Source organism: Eupeodes corollae, chromosome 2 (genome assembly GCF_945859685.1).
Source record: "Eupeodes corollae chromosome 2, idEupCoro1.1, whole genome shotgun sequence".
In the NCBI taxonomy this organism is placed as follows: Eukaryota; Metazoa; Arthropoda; class Insecta; order Diptera; family Syrphidae; genus Eupeodes; species Eupeodes corollae.
In genome coordinates this window covers 132,903,183-132,925,514 of record NC_079148.1, presented here as the reverse complement: position 1 = coordinate 132,925,514, position 22,332 = coordinate 132,903,183, and positions in this window count along the sequence as shown.

The window sequence follows — 22,332 nt, the reverse complement described above, 5'->3', positions numbered from 1 at the left end:
CACAAGCTTAGTACCTCCCATTGCAATATGTAAATAAGTTAGCTTCCTTTGGTTAGACTAGGTAAGAGGAAGTGTCCAACATAACATTCAAAAAAATCGAGCGATGTTAAAACGTCAACATTTTTTAAAATTTTTCAATTGCTATCCCAAATTATTTAATCAAAACGGTTGCTGACGTTTCAGGCGATACCATTTCTGATAGAATCCGACAGCCAGAGTTTATAGCTTTGTCTGACATTCATTTAAAGTCCCAATTATCTATATTTATTACTTTAATACAAAACAAATCATGAAACATTTGCTGCATTCATCGATGAGTTTACCGCCCGACTGCAGAAAATTTAAATACAATTAATTATTTTTATTAAAAACGTATCTTCAACTTCTAGATGAAAGTAGCTTACCCTGAGATCATGAGCAGGAATCTACAAATGTTAGAAAAATTCATATCCTGAGAAGACTACGACCGAATCAGCAATGGCAGTCATTTGTAAAAATCATATGTCATGCGATTATCTTTTGAATAAAGTAATTTTCTTGTCAATTTAAAAATGTCCCATTTCAAAGTTTTAACACACCAAATGATATTGAAATGCAAAGTACCAAGTATATTTTTAAAGTGCATTCATGAAAAATTTGTACTCCCCAAGGCGTTACTCGCATCCTTTATTTTAGAACAAATTTGGTTAGCATTAAAAAGGTTAGAGTTGTAGTAAGTTAACTTTAAAAGACATACATACATAGGAAATCGCGGACTTTTTTTAGAACTATGGAAGGTGAAAAATTCTGTCATACATTATTCTTAAACATTCTTCATTGATTATCCGCTTAAGTTCGGGCATTATGGCGCACCTAATGTTAATCTAAAATAACTTTAAAACGAACAACATTTTATAATTCAGTATTTTTTTTTTATTAAATAAGAGAAAACAGTAACATAAATAAATCAAATAAAAATAATAATTCAACTTCATTAACAAAAAATAAATTATTTTAAAAATAGTTTAAAAAAAACCATATTGCCTTACCTGCGGGCAATATGGCGCACCCCTGAGGGCAATATGGCGGGGAGATTTCATTTTTGATTTAAACGCCCACAACCATCACAGGTGTTCTTAAATCCCGTACATGAGTCGTGAGACCACTGTCTACAAAGGACACACTGCATCCACTCGTCCTTTTTGATTGTAGTGGTGTAATCTTCACCACATCCAGCACAAATATCTTCCCCGAAATCTTCGTGCGTATATTTGGCATTTCTGAAATAATTATAAATAACTTACAGTTAAAATATTATTTTACAACGGAATTATCCCTATAATATGCATAGCATAACATAAGATGCAAAAAACGAGAAGAGACGAAGAGACATACGTATGAAACTATAATTTACATGAAAACTTCATAAGGGCATTATGGCTTACCCGCGCCATAATGCCCTCACAGTATCTGCGCCATATTACACAAAAAACACTAATTCACAACACATTACAAAAAAACTAAGTTCTCTTTTCGTTTCAAAAATTTCCCGCTACACAACAAAACTGAAACTGTATTCTGCATTACACTCTTCACACCGAAAATCTGCGTTATATACTTACCGAGAAAAACTAATCCAAACACAAAGCAAAATAATAAAAACACGAGCAAACTGTAAATTTTTTGTATATTCTTTTTTTTTGTCCAGCGAAATTCGTCGTATCGACTAACGATGTTTACAAGGCACGTGTTCAGCAGAGACTGAAGTTTTTGCATTGTTTTTATTTTGATTAGAATTTTAGAAGTATGTTATTTGCGAGGTGTGCCATAATGCCCCATGCGCCATAATGCCCGAACTTACCCTATATTAGTTTAATGTTATATAGCATATTACCTTCCTCAATAACTGGGATATAGGATGAAAGAATTCCTCAAATTGGACCAGTAGTTCCTGAGATTAGCGTGTTCAAACAAACAAACTCTTCAGCTTTTTAATATTAGTATACAGCTGACAATTTTAGGATAATGAAAATGGATCAATATACTAAAAACAACTTCTTTGAATTTTTGAGCTATAAACAATATTGTACTCGTAGGTTGGAATACGAATGTATAACTTCTACCAATTTTTATTAATCATGGAATCATTTTTACTAAATGTTATCCAAAAATAAAAAAACAATGTAGTTTTTAAGTGTAACCTAAACCGTATTCTGTCTAATCAAACTAAACGAAACTTAAAGAAAACTGTAGTTATCCAAAATTATGTACATATTATAAGAATTTTATTTATTTATTTATATATTGAAATAATTTACAAACTTAATTTATAAATTATTTTCAGAAAGGCATCAGGGTAGCCAGACCATATGATGCCGTTTCTGTATAGTTACATATTTACATTTAATTATCAAATTCTATATAAGATAATTATTATTTAGCAAAGTCTAATTATGTTCAATTGAGAACTGACAAAAAAAATATATTTCATCAAATTTTTGATGTGGCATCACTTATATACTGAATGGATCGTTCATCTGATGAATTCGAGGTTTCGACAAGTTTTTCGGTTATGTTGTCTGATGGTACTTCAATTTGGCGTAATATTGGACATTCGACAAGGATATGCCTAACAGAGAGTATCGTTTCACAATTCGAACATTGCTAAGGATCTCTAGCTCTTATTCGCAAGAGTTTTATGCTATCTTCTCTGTTAAGAGACCGATTGTATGGTATACGCGCGTAAGTAGGATGTTGTTTTTCAGAAAAGTTTCAGAGTTTTTCCAACTTTCGATGAGCTCTTTCTTATCCTGATCCTGAATCAAAGTTCTGCGTAGGAGCTTATAAAATTTGGGATACTATACAATGAGTGGATAGTTTGTAGCAATTCTTGCTGCAAGGTCTGCTGCCTCATTTCCTTGGATTCCGGAATGTCCAGATATCCATGTAAGAATAATATTTTTATTGGCGAATAAACATCTTCTTATAACCTCCAGAGAAGGGCATTTGGCATATTTGTCTTGTTTTTAAGACCCATGAGGATACCAAGATTATCAGTTACAGTGAGTATTTTTGGGCAACAGATATGCCTTTATAAATTGCTGTTAACTCTGCAATGTAGCTGTTCGCAGATCCTGGTAAAAGAGCTTGGTGAATAATAGATGTTTCAGAATTTGGTTGTAACTGAATGACTGCGTATGAACACCAATTGTCTTCTTTGTACGAACCGTTTGTGTAGAAGATTCTATCAGCGTTATAGGCAGAGATCATTTCTTGGTGAAGCATTCTAAATATGTCATCAGTAGTATTTTCCTTTTTGTACTTAGCAAGATTAGTGTTAATGGGAAGTATATGTGTTTTCCAAGGTGGTAGGTTACCTCCTAATGTCTGCGTATTATTGAATGAAAAAGAGTTAAGATTGTAAACTATAGATGTCATTTTTATAAGTGCAGATTTTAAATATTTCTTAATCGGTTTTGTAGCGTTAATCACATCTTCAGCAGCCTTGAGGAGGGGATGGACTGGGAAGTGTTTCGCAGCAGAATCCTTGGCAGCCTATTCGTCATAGCTCACAAGAACATTGCCTGTGGCAAACTACAACATGTCAAATTTTATAACTTTATTTGAGCCTGTGTCTATACAAAATCCAATCCTGGGTTTTGGCGCAGTTAGAAGTTGATTTTTATATGTATAGGTACGTGAATAAGCTAGATCGCCGAATTTTAAATTTTATTTTACTTTTTAGTATTTTGGGATAGAGTCGTCAGCAGTCCGTACTTCTTAAAAAATGATGGTGCCCAGGCCATCACTTATTAACTTCTCATAGGAAGTTATTGTAATCGGTCCAATTTGTCGAATTGAAAATTTTGACATTTCTCGAATTTTCAAGGTCACTAGAGTCCAATTGAATTGACAGTTTTTGTACAAAAAAATAAAAACCTAAAAAAACCAATACTAGAACTTAGTTAAAATTTACTTTCGACTCAAATAGCTTTTCAAAAATTAAAAATATTGTCTTCAAACTTTTTTTTTAATCCTACACTCCGTTTTTTCATAGAAAAAAATAAAATCTACAAAAAAAGTACGCAAATTTAGTAAAAATTTATGTTCGATTTTCCATATCTCGTGAACAATAGAAGATATTGACTTCAAATTATTTTCATTCATTTTAATGTCATTTCATTATATGGAAAATATTATTAGTAGTTTTAATTTTTTTTAAGAGTAATTCAATTTTCAATTTTTTAAACCCAACACGAAAACCTACAAACTTTTAAGCAAGACAAATCGACAGAAGAAATGGGAAGTTATCCCAGCCTCTTTTTACCCATGAAATAGCTTCCAAACCCTGTCTTAGACACTAAGAATTAACTTTTCGAAATTATTCCAACAACACACACCAGCTTTGTGATGGTCAAAAACTACTAACATTTCATTGTAACATAATTTTGAACCCAACAATTTTGTCTAAATTTTAAAAAAAAATGAAAACAAAGGAAATAGTCCACATAATGACCTGATTATTTTATTTTAATATCATTTAAGTGTTTTTCTCTAAACGGGATAATTTAAATGTCAATAAAACTTACTTTTCATATTTGATCCTAGATGTTGAAATATTCACCGTGCTACTAACCATTTATCATCTTGTGATGTTTGCAGAATGAATTCGTATTTTTTGTTTTGGTTTTTTTTTTTAAATTTTATAACGAACAGTGTCAAATTAAAAGTGAATTAATTTTAAAAGTATAAAGATCTTTAAAATATTGTATGGACCTGGTGTTTATATTTTCATTAGACCATCATAAATTTAGTTTTAAAAGCCATTTAATTCGGTTGAAAATGTGCCCTTTAAAGTATTATTGAAATTTCACCATAATCTCTCTGTCAATATGTAAATAACCCCAATAATGGTCAATAAATAACTCATGAAGAATTATGAGCTATTGACAAACTTTTGAACGAATTCATAAAATAAACCCTTGTTAAAGGTGTAAGAGTTCTATGTTGGAAATGTATTCATCAAAACCTTTATAACAATTCAACATGTTGTTGTCATTATGTTCTTATTTTCTTTTTTCTCAGTAATTTTTCCAATTTTCTTTTGTAAAGTGTTGTTGTTTGCCCCCCCGTTTAACATTTGATGGTGAAAGAAACAAACATTCATCAAAAGTATCTATTTGTGGTTAATCTATTACAATATTGTCGTATGGTGGTGAACTTCACTAGACATTTTGTCTCTTGAGGAAAACAACAACTTGTGCTATGTTGGTGACCGCTTTGTGGTGGGCACGTTATGTTCCATTGGCCGATCGAGGAAAGCATAGCAATACTGCGACTTGAACTGATGATGGAACATGGACATTATGATAGTTTTTCTTTGGAAAAATTGTAATTTAATGTTATTCCAATGAATTAATATTCAGGTGAAGATGTTTCCTTTTTTTGTTATGATGTTATGTTTCCTAGACTTCTAGCTTCTTATTTGTATATGTATGAGGTACTTAAGACTTACCTTTAAAAAAATATAGGTAAATAAGGTTCGTAAGTATAAGAGCTTGTACTTTTTACGTTTGAGGTGTTATTTCATAATAAAAACAACTTAAATTTTGTGTTAAATAAACACAAACACAATAATTTGGACGTCATAGAATTCGTCTTCTCCATTTCCGATGCTTCGTGAAATTAGTGGTGTTAATATAACAAAACTAGAAGTTTATATAGGTTTTATATAAACTTTTAGAATGCTGATATTTATTTTAAAAAACTAATATAGGGTTTTCCAATAAAAGCGGGTTGATTTTTAGTTAAAAAAAGAGAAAACTTTGTAGGTTTTCATGTTGTGTTAAAAAAATTAGCAGTTGAAATATTCTTAACAATTTCAAAATTACCAACAATATTTTTCAGTTTAAACAGTTTAGTTTCAATATCTAAATAGATTTTTTTTTATTTCTTGCATAAACAAATACAAATTAAATGAATGAAATTAATTTGAGCGATATCGAGGACCGATCATCAAATTTAATCAAATTTGCGTACTTCTTGTAGATTTTATTTTTTTATTAAAAAACGGACTGTTGTATTTTTATAAAAAAAAACTACTGAATCGGCCTTTTTTCGTGCGTTATATATTTCTTTCAAAATTGATTTTCTGTTGAATAAAACTTTTAAGATCTTAAAAAATTAAAAATATCTACTTTTTGAAATGAATTTGCTTTAAATGTTCTAGAACTGAGATTTAAACACACATCAAGAATATACATAAATGTACCAAAAACAGCTAAAGTGAAACTTTTTTTTAGCTTTGAATTTCTTGACAGCCGAAGTAAAATAAGATTCCGAATCGTGTAATTTGTGAATGCCACTTAAAAGTTGTATCTCAGCTTATTTGTTTACCTTAATTTGTTTTTAATTTGTATTGAGAGAAATTATGTTCGTAAATGTATGGTAAATATGTTTCAACAGCTGAATTCAAAGTTAGGAAGGAAAGCAAAAGCTTTTGGAATTTTATTAACTCCAAAAGAAAATTTAGTGGTTTACCAAATTATATGGAGTTTTCGGGTTCTATATCTAGTGATTTGCAAACTATCTGCAATCTTTTTGCCGATTTTTTTGATTCTGTTTACGCAGTTACGTCTTCTAACGAGCTTCCTGAATTTACTCCATCTAATGTAGTTGATATAGGAATTATTCAGTTAGAAATATCAGATGTACTTGAAGCGTTAAATGGGATTGATGAAAACAAAGGACTTGGTCCAGATTGTATATCTCCCAAGATAACCAAAAAATGCAACGTGCAACGTCTCTCGCGTTACCCTTGTTGCTTATTTTTAATAAGTCTTTGAAGACAGGCGAATTTTTAAATGAGTGGAAAATATCGTACATATCTCCGATTTTTAAGTCTGGAGCAAAGCAAAAAATATGTAATTACCGACCAATATGTAAGTTATCTATTATTCCTAAAATTTTTGAGAAAATTATATGTGATAAGCTCACTTTTCTTACTAAACAAATAGTATCTGATTCTCAGCATGGATTTGTTTCCGGCAGATCTACAGCTACAAATCTCTCTATTTTGTGTGATTTAGTTGTTAGTGGATTTGAAAGTGGTCTCCAGACCGACATCATCTTTACTGACTTTGCCAAAGCATTTGATAGAGTTAACCATGAAATATTATTATACAAATTGTCCAAACTTGGTATCCACTCCATACTTTTAGAATGGATACGTTCGTATCTTACAGATCGAACCCTATTCGTTAAGATACACAGATATGTTTCTAAGTGCATAAAAGTAACCTCGGGCGTCCCTCAAGGAAGTCACATTGGTCCTTTGTTCTTTAATTTGTTTATCAATGATATTCCTGACATTTTCCAGTTTTCCAGGTATTTATTATATACTGACGACGTAAAAATATTCAGAACTATACATTCTATAAATGATTGTTATTTATTGCAAGAAGATTTATGAGAACTTGCATCATGGTGTAATAAAAATCTTCTTTTCTTAAATGTAGCCAAATGTCAAAGCTTTATATGCTCAAGGAAAGTCGCACCAATAGTATTTGATTACACTATAAATAATATAACATTAGATAAAGTAACTGAAAAGAAGGATTTAGGAGTCATATTTGATAGGAAGTTCACATTTAGTAGTCACATTGACTATATAGTTAATAAGTTATAAAATGTTGGGTTTTCTAAAAAGGAACACTAGAGAATTCTCCGATTCATATGCTCTTAAATCTCTTTATATGGCTTTTGTGAGATCTACCCCGGAATACTGTTGTGTGGTTTGGAATCCGTACTATGCAAATCATTCATTGAGAATTGAAAGGATTCAGAGAAGTTTCACAAGATATTGTTTTTTTAAGCTAAATTGGAACATTATTATGCCCGCATATAATGTGAGATGTTTGCTTTTTGGTATGCAAACGCTTGAGGTCAGAAGAAAGTATTTTTCTATTATGATGATAAAGGATATAGTAAGTAGTCATATTATGTGTCCTTACTTGCTAGAGCAAATACAATTTTATTTTCCCAGTAGAGGCCTTCGTATAGGTTTTCATTTAAGGGAGACTTTTTCTAGAAGTAATTATGGTAGAAATGTACCGATTATGCGTTGCATCAGAGAAACCAATGCTGTAATTGAAAAGATAGATATTTGTATGCACAGTTCACGAGAAACTTTTAAAAAACATTTAATGTTAATTTTGTTATTTAATTAATTATTGTGATATATACATATGTCAAATTTATGTTTTCTGTACTTTTTTTTAAATATTTATTATATATCTAAGTTACTATTTTTTCGTTATTTTTATTTATATTTATGTAATCTAAAAGAGAATGTTAATCTCAGATTGATTGATTAAATAAACTAAACTAAACTAAACTAAATGCACTTTTTTCCTTAAATTCAAGAACAAAGCATTTTTTTCTCTACAATTTTTAAGTTTTGTTGACTCCTTAAAGATAAAAATATTTTCTAGCAACAGCTTCTAACTACGAGATTGATAGCGATAGTAATAATAGACACCCGAAAATTGAGTCCGAAAAAATTACGTCAAAAAAAGCCAGACATTTCTTGATATCAGATACTTTCTCATTTACTGCGTTTTTCGCATAAATAGAAACAAAAAAGAATATATTCTTTTTTTTTGGGAAAAAAGCTAAGTTTTAAAACAATTTAATAACTTAATTTGCCACTTTAGCCCTTGAAATGTGTTCATTTAAGTTTAAGAATTAAGACACACATTCACCTCTGCTGTGAGTTTTACCCGGAAAATATTTCACCCGAAAAATTATTGATCCCCCAAATGATATTTCACTTCAAATAAAAAAAGAAGTGTTCATTGAATAGACAAATACAAACTGAACGAAACATCTGAACAAATCCCAGAAAAATTACAATAGGAAGGTTTTCTAGTTTTGCAAATAAATTATTATTTTCAACCCCTTTTCGAATGAAAATGACAATTTGTTGAGTTTAAAAACTTTACTAAATATTTCCTGTATGTTAAGAGTAATTTTTCAAGAAAAAAAAACAAACGACGGCATCCATAACCAAATTACGGAATTACATCACTCAGAACAAAAAAAATCGAAACAATTCAGAACTACATAACTTCGAACACAGCTAAATAGATTTTTGACTGATGAGTGAAGTGCGAATTAAATTTTTAAAAATATCCGTGTATTCCATCTTAAATTCAATAAAAATAAAAAAAAGTAAATAAAACAAATAAAAATTGTTATGAACTTGAACAATATGATATTTTATTACACACATTGTTTAGAATTGTTTTTATGTTTTACTTTAGGAACATGTATAGCATAGCCCTGAGGGAAATGATAAACGATGAGGAGAAAAACTCAGACAGGGTCAGAGTTTCCTTCAACACTTTGGAGTTGCGTGAACAATTGTAAGTAGAAAATTTCATGAAAAGAATTTATGAATATAAAGGTAGATTACCAATTCAACTTTTTTTTTCAGATTTCATCAAAACTATCGAAAAAATAAAAAAGCCTAAAAGTAGTTGTTGGATGTTCTTTCCAGTTCCTTGCCCCCCTGTAAACAACTTCAATAAAAAAAGAGATAAAACGAATAATTCATTAAACAAAAAAACACCAGCATTTTTTGATTATTTTCTAGGTTGTATTCCTCGTAAAACTGTTGTTTATCGTGAGCCGAGCAGTCTTACATTTTCTTGGTTGTGTTGATGGCTCAAAATTTGTTGATGGCTCAAGATTTGTTGATGCCTCCTTGACTTCATTGGTTTCTGCAAGAAACACCATCATGAATATATACATAGTGTGGTTGTCACCGGTTGTGGTGTAGTTAATTTAGAAATGAAAAATAAAACGAAAATTATATTATAAATTAAATAATAACAAAAGTTGTGAAATTTATCATTTTAAAATAAAACAAATAAAAATAATAAAATTTAATTTTCGTTTTATTTTTCATTTCTAAATTAATCATGAATATATTGCCATGATCACAAGTATCATCACCTTCATTTAAATATTTCTTACATTTTCCGAGAAAGTTGTCCTTTTCCGACAATAAATTTTGAGTGAAAGATTGATTTGTCAAAGACTTGAGGTACGAGCGGGAAAAAAAGTTCACAATAGGGGGACATTTTTTGAAGCATAAAATTGTCCGTCCGAAACTCCCAATAAGGGAAACGTGAAATGTCCTTTTTTTCGAACGGAATCCTGAAAAAGTGAAGCTCACAATAGGGGTGATCAATGATTATGTTATTTAAATTTTGTTAGCCTAATTTATAGAACATTAAAGAACATTTTTAAGAGGTGAGTAAACACTCGTCTATATGTTAAGCGTGCGACCAAACCCCCCCCCCCCCCCGTGATTAAAAGTTTGAAAGAACCATAGTAAATCTAAGGATTTTATAGATAACAGAATCATCTCCCCCAAAATTCTAATCCAATAAAAATATGAGTGAAAAAATTCTATCCTTCATGTATTTGTATTACAAATGGTGCCACATTTCAGTTCTGTTTTGAATTTTTTGAAGTTGACGGAGAAAACCAAAATTTACAACTCATAAATCGATTTTCCTTTTAAAATTATTTGTTTCCTCAAATAAAATAATTAAAATTGTTCATATACGTGTTATATCCAAGCACACTTGTGCGCCCCAACAAATTTCAAACAAAGATAAACCCACGCAAAATCTTGACTTCAAATTCAATTAAACACATTGTAATAATTCTTCAAAGATGATGCAACGATAATAAACATAAATTGCATATCAGCACTTCTTGGCCTTCAGCCTTGTGCAAGAGTATCAAATGGATATCAAAAGTATTTGACAATATTGAATCATTGCATCATCCGCAGTCAAACAAAGGTTTGCTGCGTTAGCATATTAATAATATAAAAGGGATCTCCAGATCTCTTTCTAGTTTAGTTTTTTCACAAGTTTATCAACGTATAGCCGATGATTTCCCCCGACCAACGGTAAGGGATCTGACGCTTAAATAAAAGTGTTTTTAATTAAAATAAAACGGTCTTTTATTTCGGTTGCCCTGTTCCCAGAACAGGAAGAAAGATTTTTTTTGAATCTTTGAGAAAACTCAATTAAAATTGGCGCAGTCGGTAGGATTCCAGTCAGATTATAAGTGAAAATTATAAGAGACATGGTAATCCAGTGGTCGAACCGGAATTAAATTTTTTTTTCGCGACCCAAAAAATTTGTTTTTATTTTGAAAATTAATAAATGCAAAAACGTGTTTTAGTTAACAATAAAAAATAAATGCAAATAAAAAAAAAAATTAAATAAAGTAAAAGTGATTAATTTTCGAACGAAAATCGTGAATTTCATTTAACTAAATTTAATTTCAAAAAAAATAATAATTTTTCGAACGAAAATCGAAAATTATTAAAAAGGAAAAATTATTTAGTAACCAACGCCAGTGAATATGGTTAATGTTGCGAAACCTCATAGAGAGGAAATAATTTTTAGTGAAGAATGAAAAGTGGAAGAGTAGAAGTGAAATTAAAGGCGGATGAACAATTATAATTAATAAATTAATTGAAAAAAAACCCTATACTGAAAATTGAGTAAAAATAAAAAAATGAGTGAGTGAAAAAAAGAAAAATTAATAAATAAATAAAAAGAACATAAAAAAAATATATAATTTTTTTACATAAAAGTAAAAGTGCAAACAAATTAAAAACAAAATAAAAAAAAATAATCCAAAAGGAACGATAACAAGCAAAATCAAAAAGGTTAAATGCAACAAATAATGCAACTAAAAGAAAAAAAATATACCTACCTAAAAAAATTTTAAAATTTATGGTTCAATTTATATGTGGAAAATCCACTTGAATCCAACGTGGATGTAAGTGGCATGATCTAAAGCCCCAACGAGATCAAGTTGATGAACCGAATCAGAAGAGATTCGCAACGAGTTGAATTAAGGCAGCTAAACTACAACCAGCAAAGAAACTTTCAAGAACAAGCAGACAACATGGAACCATCAGTAGCACAACAACAGCAAGAGCAGCAACAGCAGCCGCAACAACCACCATTAGTAGGAGGTAATAATAATTTAAGATCTTTGGAATTAAATCCCCTTAAATATATAGAAAGATTACAAAATTTTGACGGTAAAACCGAAGACCTCCCTATTTTTATTTCAAATGTGGATGATATAATCCCCACATTATTAACTTATAATGACATTTCTCAAAAAATGTGTATAAATATTCTTAAGAGTAAATTTATAGGAAGAGCCAGACAGGCTATCGAAATTCATACCCATCTTACAAGATGGATTGATATAAAAAACATGCTTTTGCAAAATTTCGGTGGATTTAAAAATTCGTTCCAATTATATGAGGATCTCAGAGCTTCTCAATATAGAGGCGATCCGATTAAATTTTATAACTACATACAACATACCCTTTCCTTATTAAACCAAAAGAGTTTACAAGAAAATAATATTTCTGATATCCCTCGTAATAACGAAACAGCGCTTAAAATCTTTAAAGAAAGATTACCGACGCATATGAGAACAATTCTATATGCATTAAAACCCGCAACCATGGAGTCAGCACTTCATGAGATAACTCAAGCAGGATTTATCACACGACAAAATAATGACTTTAATAATGAAAAACAAAAGCACACTAATACTAATAAGAAATTTGAAAATAGATATGAGACTAAGAATAAAAATAATAATAATAACTTTAAAAATCCTAATAATCCATTTAGGAATAATGAAAATAATAAAAATTGGCAACCAAAACCTTATGTGCCGAACAATCAAAATAATTATAATAGACCAAATAATAATAATTATAATAATAACAATAATAACAGAAATAGACAGTATCCTCAAAGATTTGAACCAATGGATATCGATCCAAGTTCATCCCAAGTAAGGAGAGCACAAGAAGCTAACTACGTAGACAAACAAAAAGAACAAACGCAAGCAAATTTTCGGCATTTTGCCTCGGAATCTCACTTCCCTATATTAAATTAGAAAAAGGGAATACAATTTTAAGACTCCTTATTGACACCGGAGCAACTAATAGTCTTTTGCGGGAACAAGATTCTCCAAAAGAATTTACAAAATGGCGTACCAATCCCATGACAATACGGACAGTAAAAAAAGATGTATTAATACCAAAAAACAGATTTGCACTATCTGTAAAAAATGATTGTGAATTCCAAGTGCACACCTTCAATGAAGAGTATAATGGAATAATTGGAAACAATATTTTGATTCCAAATGATGGAGAAATAAATTACAAAAATAAAACATTGAAATTGAATGACGAAATCATTCCTTTATTCTTCAGCGAAAATGAAGAAAAGGAATATGAAAAGACAATCAATTATTTTAATTAAATAAAACCTGTAGACTCCATATTAAATAATGAAGTGAAAAAGGATCTGCGAACAGATCACTTAAACAAAGAAGAAAAACAAATATTATATAAATTAATAAAAGAATGCGACGGAGCATTTTATAAAAAGGGTGATGATTTAACTTTTACAAATCATGTAAAACATAACATCCCAACGGAAGATAACTCTCCCATATACACAAGGATATACAGATATCCTGAGATCCACAAAAAAGAAGTGGACAGACAAATAAACGAAATGTTAGAATCAAAAATAATTCAACATTCTACTTCGCCTTATAACGCCCCAATTTGGGTCGTTCCTAAAAAAGAAGACCACGCTGGTAATAAAGAGTGGCGAATAGTAATAGATTATAGAAAGTTAAACAATGTTACTAAAGAAGATAAATATCCTATTCCAAACATGGATTAGATATTAGATAAGCTAGGACAAGCAGTATATTTTACAACGTTAGATCTTACAAAAGGATTTTATCAAATAGAAGTTGAAGCTAAAGATAGGGAAAAAACAGCTTTTAGTACATAACGGGACATTATGAGTTCGTAAGAATGCCATTCGGTTTAAAGAATGCACCTGCAACTTTCCAAAGACTCATGAATGAGGTCTTGAAAGATTACATAGGAAAAATATGTTACGTTTATTTAGATGACATCATAATATTCTCCTCTAGCCTACAAGAACATATGGATTCACTCCATAAAATCTTATTGACACTCAAGAATGCAAATCTTAAAGTTTCACTAAATAAATCTGAGTTTCTACGAAAAGAGACAGAATTTTTAGGGCATGTAGTAACCCCAAATGGTGTAAAACCAAATCCAAAGAAAATTGAAACTATAAAGAATTTTCCTATCCCAAAAACAGTAAGAGAAATACAAAGCTTTCTTGGATTAACAGGATACTATAGAAAATTTATAGATGACTATGCAAAAATAATTAAACCTTTAACTTTATGCCTAAAGAAAAACAGAAAAATAAATATAAATGATCACGATTACAAAGAATCTTTTCATAAATTGAAAACTTTAATGACTAACGATTTAATAAATAGACACCTTGACTTCTCAAAAGAATTTACACTAACAACTGACGCCAGCAATTTTGCTATTGAAGCCGTGTTAAGTCAAACACATGGACCTCTCAGTTTTGCTTCAAGAACACTTAATAAACATGAGTGCAATTACAGTACAATTGAAAAGGAATTATTAGCAATAGTTTGGGCAACGAAACAATTTAGACATTACCTATACGGTAGACAATTCATTATTAAAACAGATCATAGACCTTTAGTATGGTTACACAATTTAAAAGAGCCAAATACCAGACTCCAACGATGGAAAATAAAATTAGAAGAATACGATTTTAAAATTGAATATATCCAAGGCAAAGAGAATAAAGTAGCAGATGCACTTTCCAGAATCAAAATAGAAGACAATAAAGTCATATTACATAACCAAGATGAGTTAGCAACACAGCATAGTGCTGAATCAGATAGTTCACATCTTATTCCTATTAGTGAAAAACCGGTTAATTTATTTAATCGACAAATAATTCTTGAAATCAATGAAAATGATCATCAAGAAATTTTGTACCCACATGTTGGAAAAAGAAGAATAACATTCAGTAGAAAAGAATATAAAGAAGAAGACTTTATAAACATAATAAAAGAAGTAGATACAACAATACTAAATTGCATATATGTCAAAGATGACGAAATATTTAAAAAATTCCAAGATATATGGAAAAAGGAAAATAAATTAAGTAATAAAATATTACAAAGAAGCATGATTATATTAAAAGATATAAAAGAGTTAGAAGCAAGAGAAATTATGTTAAGAAATCATAAAAATCATAATCACGCAGGAATCGAAAAAATATTCTTAGAAATAAAACGAGAATATTATATGCCGAACCTTAAAAATTTAATTAATAAAATAATAAACAATTGCTCAACATGTATGGCAAAAGCAGAAAGAAACCCAATTAAACTACCTTACGAAAAAACAGAGACTCCAAAGAGTCCTAACGAACACTATCATATCGATATATGGTTTGTTAATAAAAAAGAAAAATATATATCATGTATTGACAAATTCTCTAAATTTGCAGCAATTGAACCAATCAAAACAAAAACTTATGTAGACTTAATAAACGCTCTCACTAGAATATTTTCATACATGAAGAAACCAAATAAAATTACTCTCGACAATGAAAACGCATTTGTATCAGAAACATTTAAGAACTTTTTAGAAAATAACAACATAATCATACATTATTGCACAGCTAATAGACACACCGGAAATTCCGATGTAGAAAGACTTTATAGCAGTCTAAATGAACATATGAGAATCTTACAGCAATTACAACTATCCAATGAAGAAGATATACCAATAAAGCACGCTACAAAAGCACTTGAATCTTACAATAACGTAATCCATTTAACTACCAAAGAAAAACCAATCGACGTTCACTTTAATAAAATTGACAACGAAATAATCTATAAACGAATTGAAGAAAATAAAATAAAAATATTAAATAAATTAAACATTAATAGAAAAGATGTAAGCATAGACGAAAATTATGCGAAGGTAACAGAACAAGAGAAAATAAAAAACAAAATCGTACCTAAACATAAAAAGGTGAAAGTTATTAATAAAACTGATAAAAAATACACGTTACAAGAAGGAAATAGATTTAAAAAAATTCCTAATCGCATTCTTCATAAAGATCAATTTAAGAAGAAAAAAAAAATAAAAAGAAATAAAATCTTCCAGTTTCAGATCCAATAAGGATATTGCATCAAATGTTGCAACCCATGGCGATAATGCAGAAAATAATTATAATAATGATGATTACGATAACCCTCAACCAAGTACGAGCAGAATTCGAAGTCATTGACTTAAATAAGGGAAATGGATTCACTTTAATCCAACTAGAAGAATATCCACTAATAGAAAGTTACGATACTATAATTCATATTATAAATCTAACTGAATATGAACAAAATATAGAAATTATGGAAAGGAATGTTAAAAGAATTCCAGAAGAAAATGACAGCTTTATTAGGAAAATGTCAAAAATACGAAAAGAGTTTGAAGTACTCTTACCCCATCCTAAATCAAATAGACAAAAAAGAGGATTAATAAATATTTTAGGAACAGGTATGAAATTTTTATACGGAACCATGGACGACAATGATCGCCATGATATCGAAGAACATCTAAAAATAATAGAAACAAACAATCATAATGAGATAACAAATTTAAACAAACAAATAATAATAAATGAAAAATTTAATAAACAAATCAAAATACTTACTGAAACTTTAAATAATGAAACTAATAACATAATTAAAAGAATCAATACATTTGTAGAAAGCTACGATTACGTAAAAGATATCGCTAAAATACAGTACGAGATAAAGTTAAGAGAAAACCTCGAATATTTACATGAAGACATAGAAAAAATAAAAGAAATAATAATGACTTCAAGATTAGGAATACTCAGCAGAGATATTTTAACTGTAGAAGAAAAAACTCAGTTTAGCCCTATATAAAACAAATATTATATTTATAATTAAAGTACCCAAATATACATATGAACTGTATAAAAAGATATACGTTCAACCCATTCCAAATAAGGATAGTAATTCCCAATTAAAAATACACAAACACCTTTATCTGACAAAAGATCAAATAATATATGACAGTACTAAATATGTACAAAATTTAACCAAAATAAATGATGATTGTATAGAAAATATACTTAAAAAGTCAATGAATTGTAAACTTATAAAAAATATAAATGAACAAGTATTAGAAATAGGAAATAATAATCTTGTATTAATTAATGTAAAATTACAAGAACTTAATCAAAATTGTAATAATCAAAAAATTAAAATTAAAGGTAACTACCTTATTAGATTTGAAAATTGTAAAGTTAAAATAAACAATAAATCATATGAAAGGAAAAATTATAAGCATGAGCTTTTAATTCCTAATACAATATTGGATATAAATTATACTAAAATTGAAGAATTAACTTTTGAAGAATTAAAATACCAAAATATAAACAATTTAAAAGAAATACAAGAATTGAAATATAGTCATAAAAAGTCAAGTTTCAAAATATATTTTATCATTTCATTCATTTTAATAATTGTAATAATTTATGTTTATCTAAAATTAAAAAGTAAGAAAAGGAAGATAATAAATAATGTAAATCTTCCAACGGTCAATTTCCGACCCTTAGAAGAATCTAAAGAGGGGGGTGTTATATCCAAGCACACTTGTGCGCCCCAACAAATTTCAAACAAAGATAAACCCACGCAAAATCTTGACTTCAAATTCAATTAAACACATTGTAATAATTCTTCAAAGATGATGCAACGATAATAAACATAAATTGCATATCAGCACTTCTTGGCCTTCAGCCTTGTGCAAGAGTATCAAATGGATATCAAAAGTATTTGACAATATTGAATCATTGCATCATCCGCAGTCAAACAAAGGTTTGCTGCGTTAGCATATTAATAATATAAAAGGGATCTCCAGATCTCTTTCTAGTTTAGTTTTTTCACAAGTTTATCAACGTATAGCCGATGATTTCCCCCGACCAACGGTAAGGGATCTGACGCTTAAATAAAAGTGTTTTTAATTAAAATAAAACGGTCTTTTATTTCGGTTGCCCTGTTCCCAGAACAGGAAGAAAGATTTTTTTTGAATCTTTGAGAAAACTCAATTAAAATTTACATATGTATATCAAAGTGACATTTAACCGACATCCTTAATATAAGACTGATGATATATCTAGGGGTCAGGAAAATAAGTTTTAACCATTCCGACTCTCATAAGTTCAGCTATGTGACATTTTTTTCAAGGCATTTTTCTAATCTAAAATCCATATAAGAGGTTAAATCTCCAAACCGAAAACTAGAGCTAAGAAATCTAGAATGATAAAACTCACATTTCAAAAAACGCGTATCGGAATTCTCCATTTTTGGGGATTTAATTCATGATTTTTTGGAATCTTACATCATTTTAAATTTTGGAAGTTATTTCCCATATATGCATGTATATACCTCAGTGTTTTACTTGGAATTTCCTTTGGTAAATAAGTTGTTAGTATTTCTTATTTTGGCTTATTTCAATTTGTCAAAGTAAATGAAAAAACTTTTGGAAATGGACGTTATTTCACTTTTGTAAAGTACATTTTTTTATATTTCCTTGATGTGTTGTTGTGCCGATGGTCAAAACGCCCCTTGCCCGACTGAAAAGCCCTTTTTAAAAGAAATAAAATGGTAAGACAATACTTAACGTTGAGGACTTATATCAATCCTTTTTGGAAGCTTATTTTATTATTCTTTTGGGGGCTTATTTCATGAATTTTCGGGAATTTAATTTTCAATTTGGGGATTAATTTCATGACGCAATAATGGTTTTTTCATTTTTACTTGGGGACTTATTTCACAGAGCCTCAATGAAGTAATCAATATCATGTTATCACCGTTAGCAAATGTCATACAAATGCCAAAAGAGAAATAGTTTCGATAAACGTATTGGTAAACTGTAGATTTAGAGATTTGTTGGTGATTGAGGCAATAAAAATTGACTTCTTGACAAATTATTCCGTGTTTTGATTTTCTCTTTGAAGGTAATGGAAAGTTAGATTCCCTTTGTCCAAAGGTGATTTTATTTTTTGGAGATTTCCCAACTCTCCCTATAATGTTGAATGTCTTTAAATTATGAGTCATATATTTAAATACTTATTTAATTGACAAAAATCTATTACAAAATGACAGTTCAAAAACCATTTTCAAAATAAAAGTGCTGCCAAATTGTGCTCTTGTTATTATTGTTAAGTTTGGTATTAAAAACGCCGGCGGATTGCCATTTGTAAAACAAATCGGTATTTTTGGCGTAAATATTTGAACAGGTTTAAGCACTGTAGAACTTTGTATATCTCTATTTGAAACCCTAAAATCTGTCCCTGAATATAAGACATTTCAGTGCAAAATTAGGACTCGAATTGACTTAAGTTTTTATGGGTTCTGGGGTTAAATGTTATAGATTATAAAAAAAGAAAAATACCTAATGACAAAAATAACATTAATAACATTTAGCGTCTTTGAAAAGAAGATGCAAATACCTATGAAGTCAGCATCAACCAGCTTAAGCTATACCGGTTGCACAAATTACACTATACCGCTCCCGTTCAGTTCATGTATATAGATACCTGCCATAGGTTAGGTTCCTCCTAAAGCTAAAAAAAAAAACCTTACGCGACAGATGCTCAGCATCACCACTTACGTTGTATTTGTATATATCTTTTAGCGCAACTGAACTTCTTTAAACTTCTCATATGCGCAGGTATGTATATACAGAGTCTATAGCTTGTTTGCCTAGCCTATTGTAGAACTTAATATCAAGGAATATTCCAACGCGAGGATGTTTCTGTTTTTGGTCATATACATATTTATCGAAGCGCAGCAGCAAAAGAAGTATACTCAATATCCAGTACCTTACCTATCTTACTCTATACTATAGTCATGAACTTTATGCCATGCTCCTGGTTACCGTTTGCACGAAATTCTCCATTTTTGGATGCAACATGCTCTTTTATTGTTCCATTGTGCACTTTAGTGCAGTTGAATTCAAGATAGCAAACAAAATAAAAATAAAATCATTGCGTGGAAATGGAATAGAAGAAGACCTTCAAAAAAATTGAAAAACTTCATACACAAAAAAATATTCTACCTTACGAACACACCCCAATTGCATGAAGTTACCTTAAGGGTTATACGGCCGTGGAAGTGGCTGGAGGCAGAGATGGCAAGTGCCCCAGCTTTTTTATCTTAATTTTTATTTCCTTGGTCAGATGAAGTTAAAAAAAAAAAATCCTCAACGAATCATAGGCCGACATTTAAGCTAAACATTGTTCCAGATATACATATATGTATGTATTCATAAACATAAGAGTTAAGGTACTCCTAGGTATAACCACTACGACGATGACAGGGGCTATGAGGACAACCAGGAGGACCGAACGCGACGCGAAGCGACGATGGAGGCATACTATCTCTCTATGGCTGGAACATAAAATAGTGATGGCATGTGCATTGATTCCATGCTCGCTGAGGCAATGTAGAACGTCAATTTATTCCTCATTCCTGTACACCATATCGATGTTCACAGGGACACGGAGCTTGAGCTTGCCATCAGTTGAGTTCCTTTTGAAATATTTTGCTAGTGTTCCTTTGGCTGTTTTCATAGATGGTGTTTGAACCGGAATGCTAAGCAAAATCCAGCCCAACTACTGTATGGACATGGATGGCGCAGGAAAATGGAAAATCGTGTGTTAAAATCTTAAGTGCAAACAATTGTCTGTCGATTTCGACCACCACCGGGGATTGTGCCACCATCAGAGTGCAGCAGTCCTGCTTTTATATACAACACATACTATACATGTGTGGTGGGGTGGCTCCTTCATGGCCCCCGGGAAACTATTTCAATTTTGAGACGAGACGAGAGCTCATCGAATGGACATGGACGCGACGGGACGACCGACCAACGGACATGGTGCAGTTATATTCCTATACTGCTGGACTGTTGGACTTCTGGACTGCTACTCTTGCTTCTGGCGTTTCAATGGTGATGGCAATGGTTTGGTTGGTTTTGGGTTTGGTTGGTGATGAAGGTGGCTGCCGGCGCGGAGGCCGGCGGCGTGCGGAGCGCGGTGTGGCAGTGGTGGTCTTCTTGTCTCGTCCAAAGACAGCTCGAAAATTATAATCAGATGTAAACTGTTATTGCAATGGTCGTACATTGTGATTCTTTTTAACGTTTTGTTTGTTATTTTTTTGTTTGTTAGTTGTCGGAGTTAACTTTTTTTTATTTTGATCCTTTATTTTTGTTCTTAGTTATCTTTCCATCGCTCCTACTTTATATCCATTGGTTTTGGTCTTATTCTATTTTATGTGGTCATATGTTAAAGATTAGATAAGGATTCGTTGGGGGGTTTTTGTTGGAGGCGAGAATTGAAATAAGACAACTGTGCTTGAAATTTATGTTGTGATGAAAGGTTTATGCGGTAAAATGGGTTCGTTACAGTTAGAAAACACTCAAGGATACAATCGAGTTTTTTCATTACAATAATACAAAAATCAGACATTTAAAGCTTTGTTACTTTGAATTATCTAAACATTGACTTAAAAGAGGCTGGGGTGTGACCCACAGGATATTTTTTGGAACAAGACAACTTTTTTATTTTACGAAATTGTTGCAATTTGCAATCAATAATTAAATTCTTATCTCTTTTTTGTTCCAGATGTATTCGAGAATTTAATTCAATACCAAAGCAAAGCACAGTCTTAAATTCTAGAAATTATCAACGAAGATGTTTATATAGGAAAACGCAACGAAAAATAACGTTTTTGACATCTGGTAAAATTTTGAGAAAAATCAATTTGACGTTTTTTTATTAAAATAATAAAAAAAAAACATTAGGTACTAAAAGTTGAGAAAAATTGATTTTTGGCTCAAATATCTTTTCAAAACATTGAGACATTGGCTTTAAACTAATTTTAAATTTTAAAAAATATCGTTTTCAACATTCAAATAAATTTTGAAGAAAATCGAATTGACAGTTTTTCACAAAAAATGTAGACCTAAAAAAAATTAATAGTAGTTGTTAAAAATTAATTTTCGACTCAAATATCTTTCCAAACATTTGAGATATTGACTTCAAATCAATTTTATCTTATAAAAAATATTGTTTTCAACACTCAGTTAAATTTTGAGACCGATTAAATTGACAGTTTTTCTTACAAAAAATAAGAACCTAAGGAAAACATTACTAAAAGTTGGTAAAAATTGAGGCTTAAGTAATTTTCGATTTAAATATCTTTTCAAAAATTTGCGATATGGCTTCAAACTAATTTTATTTTACA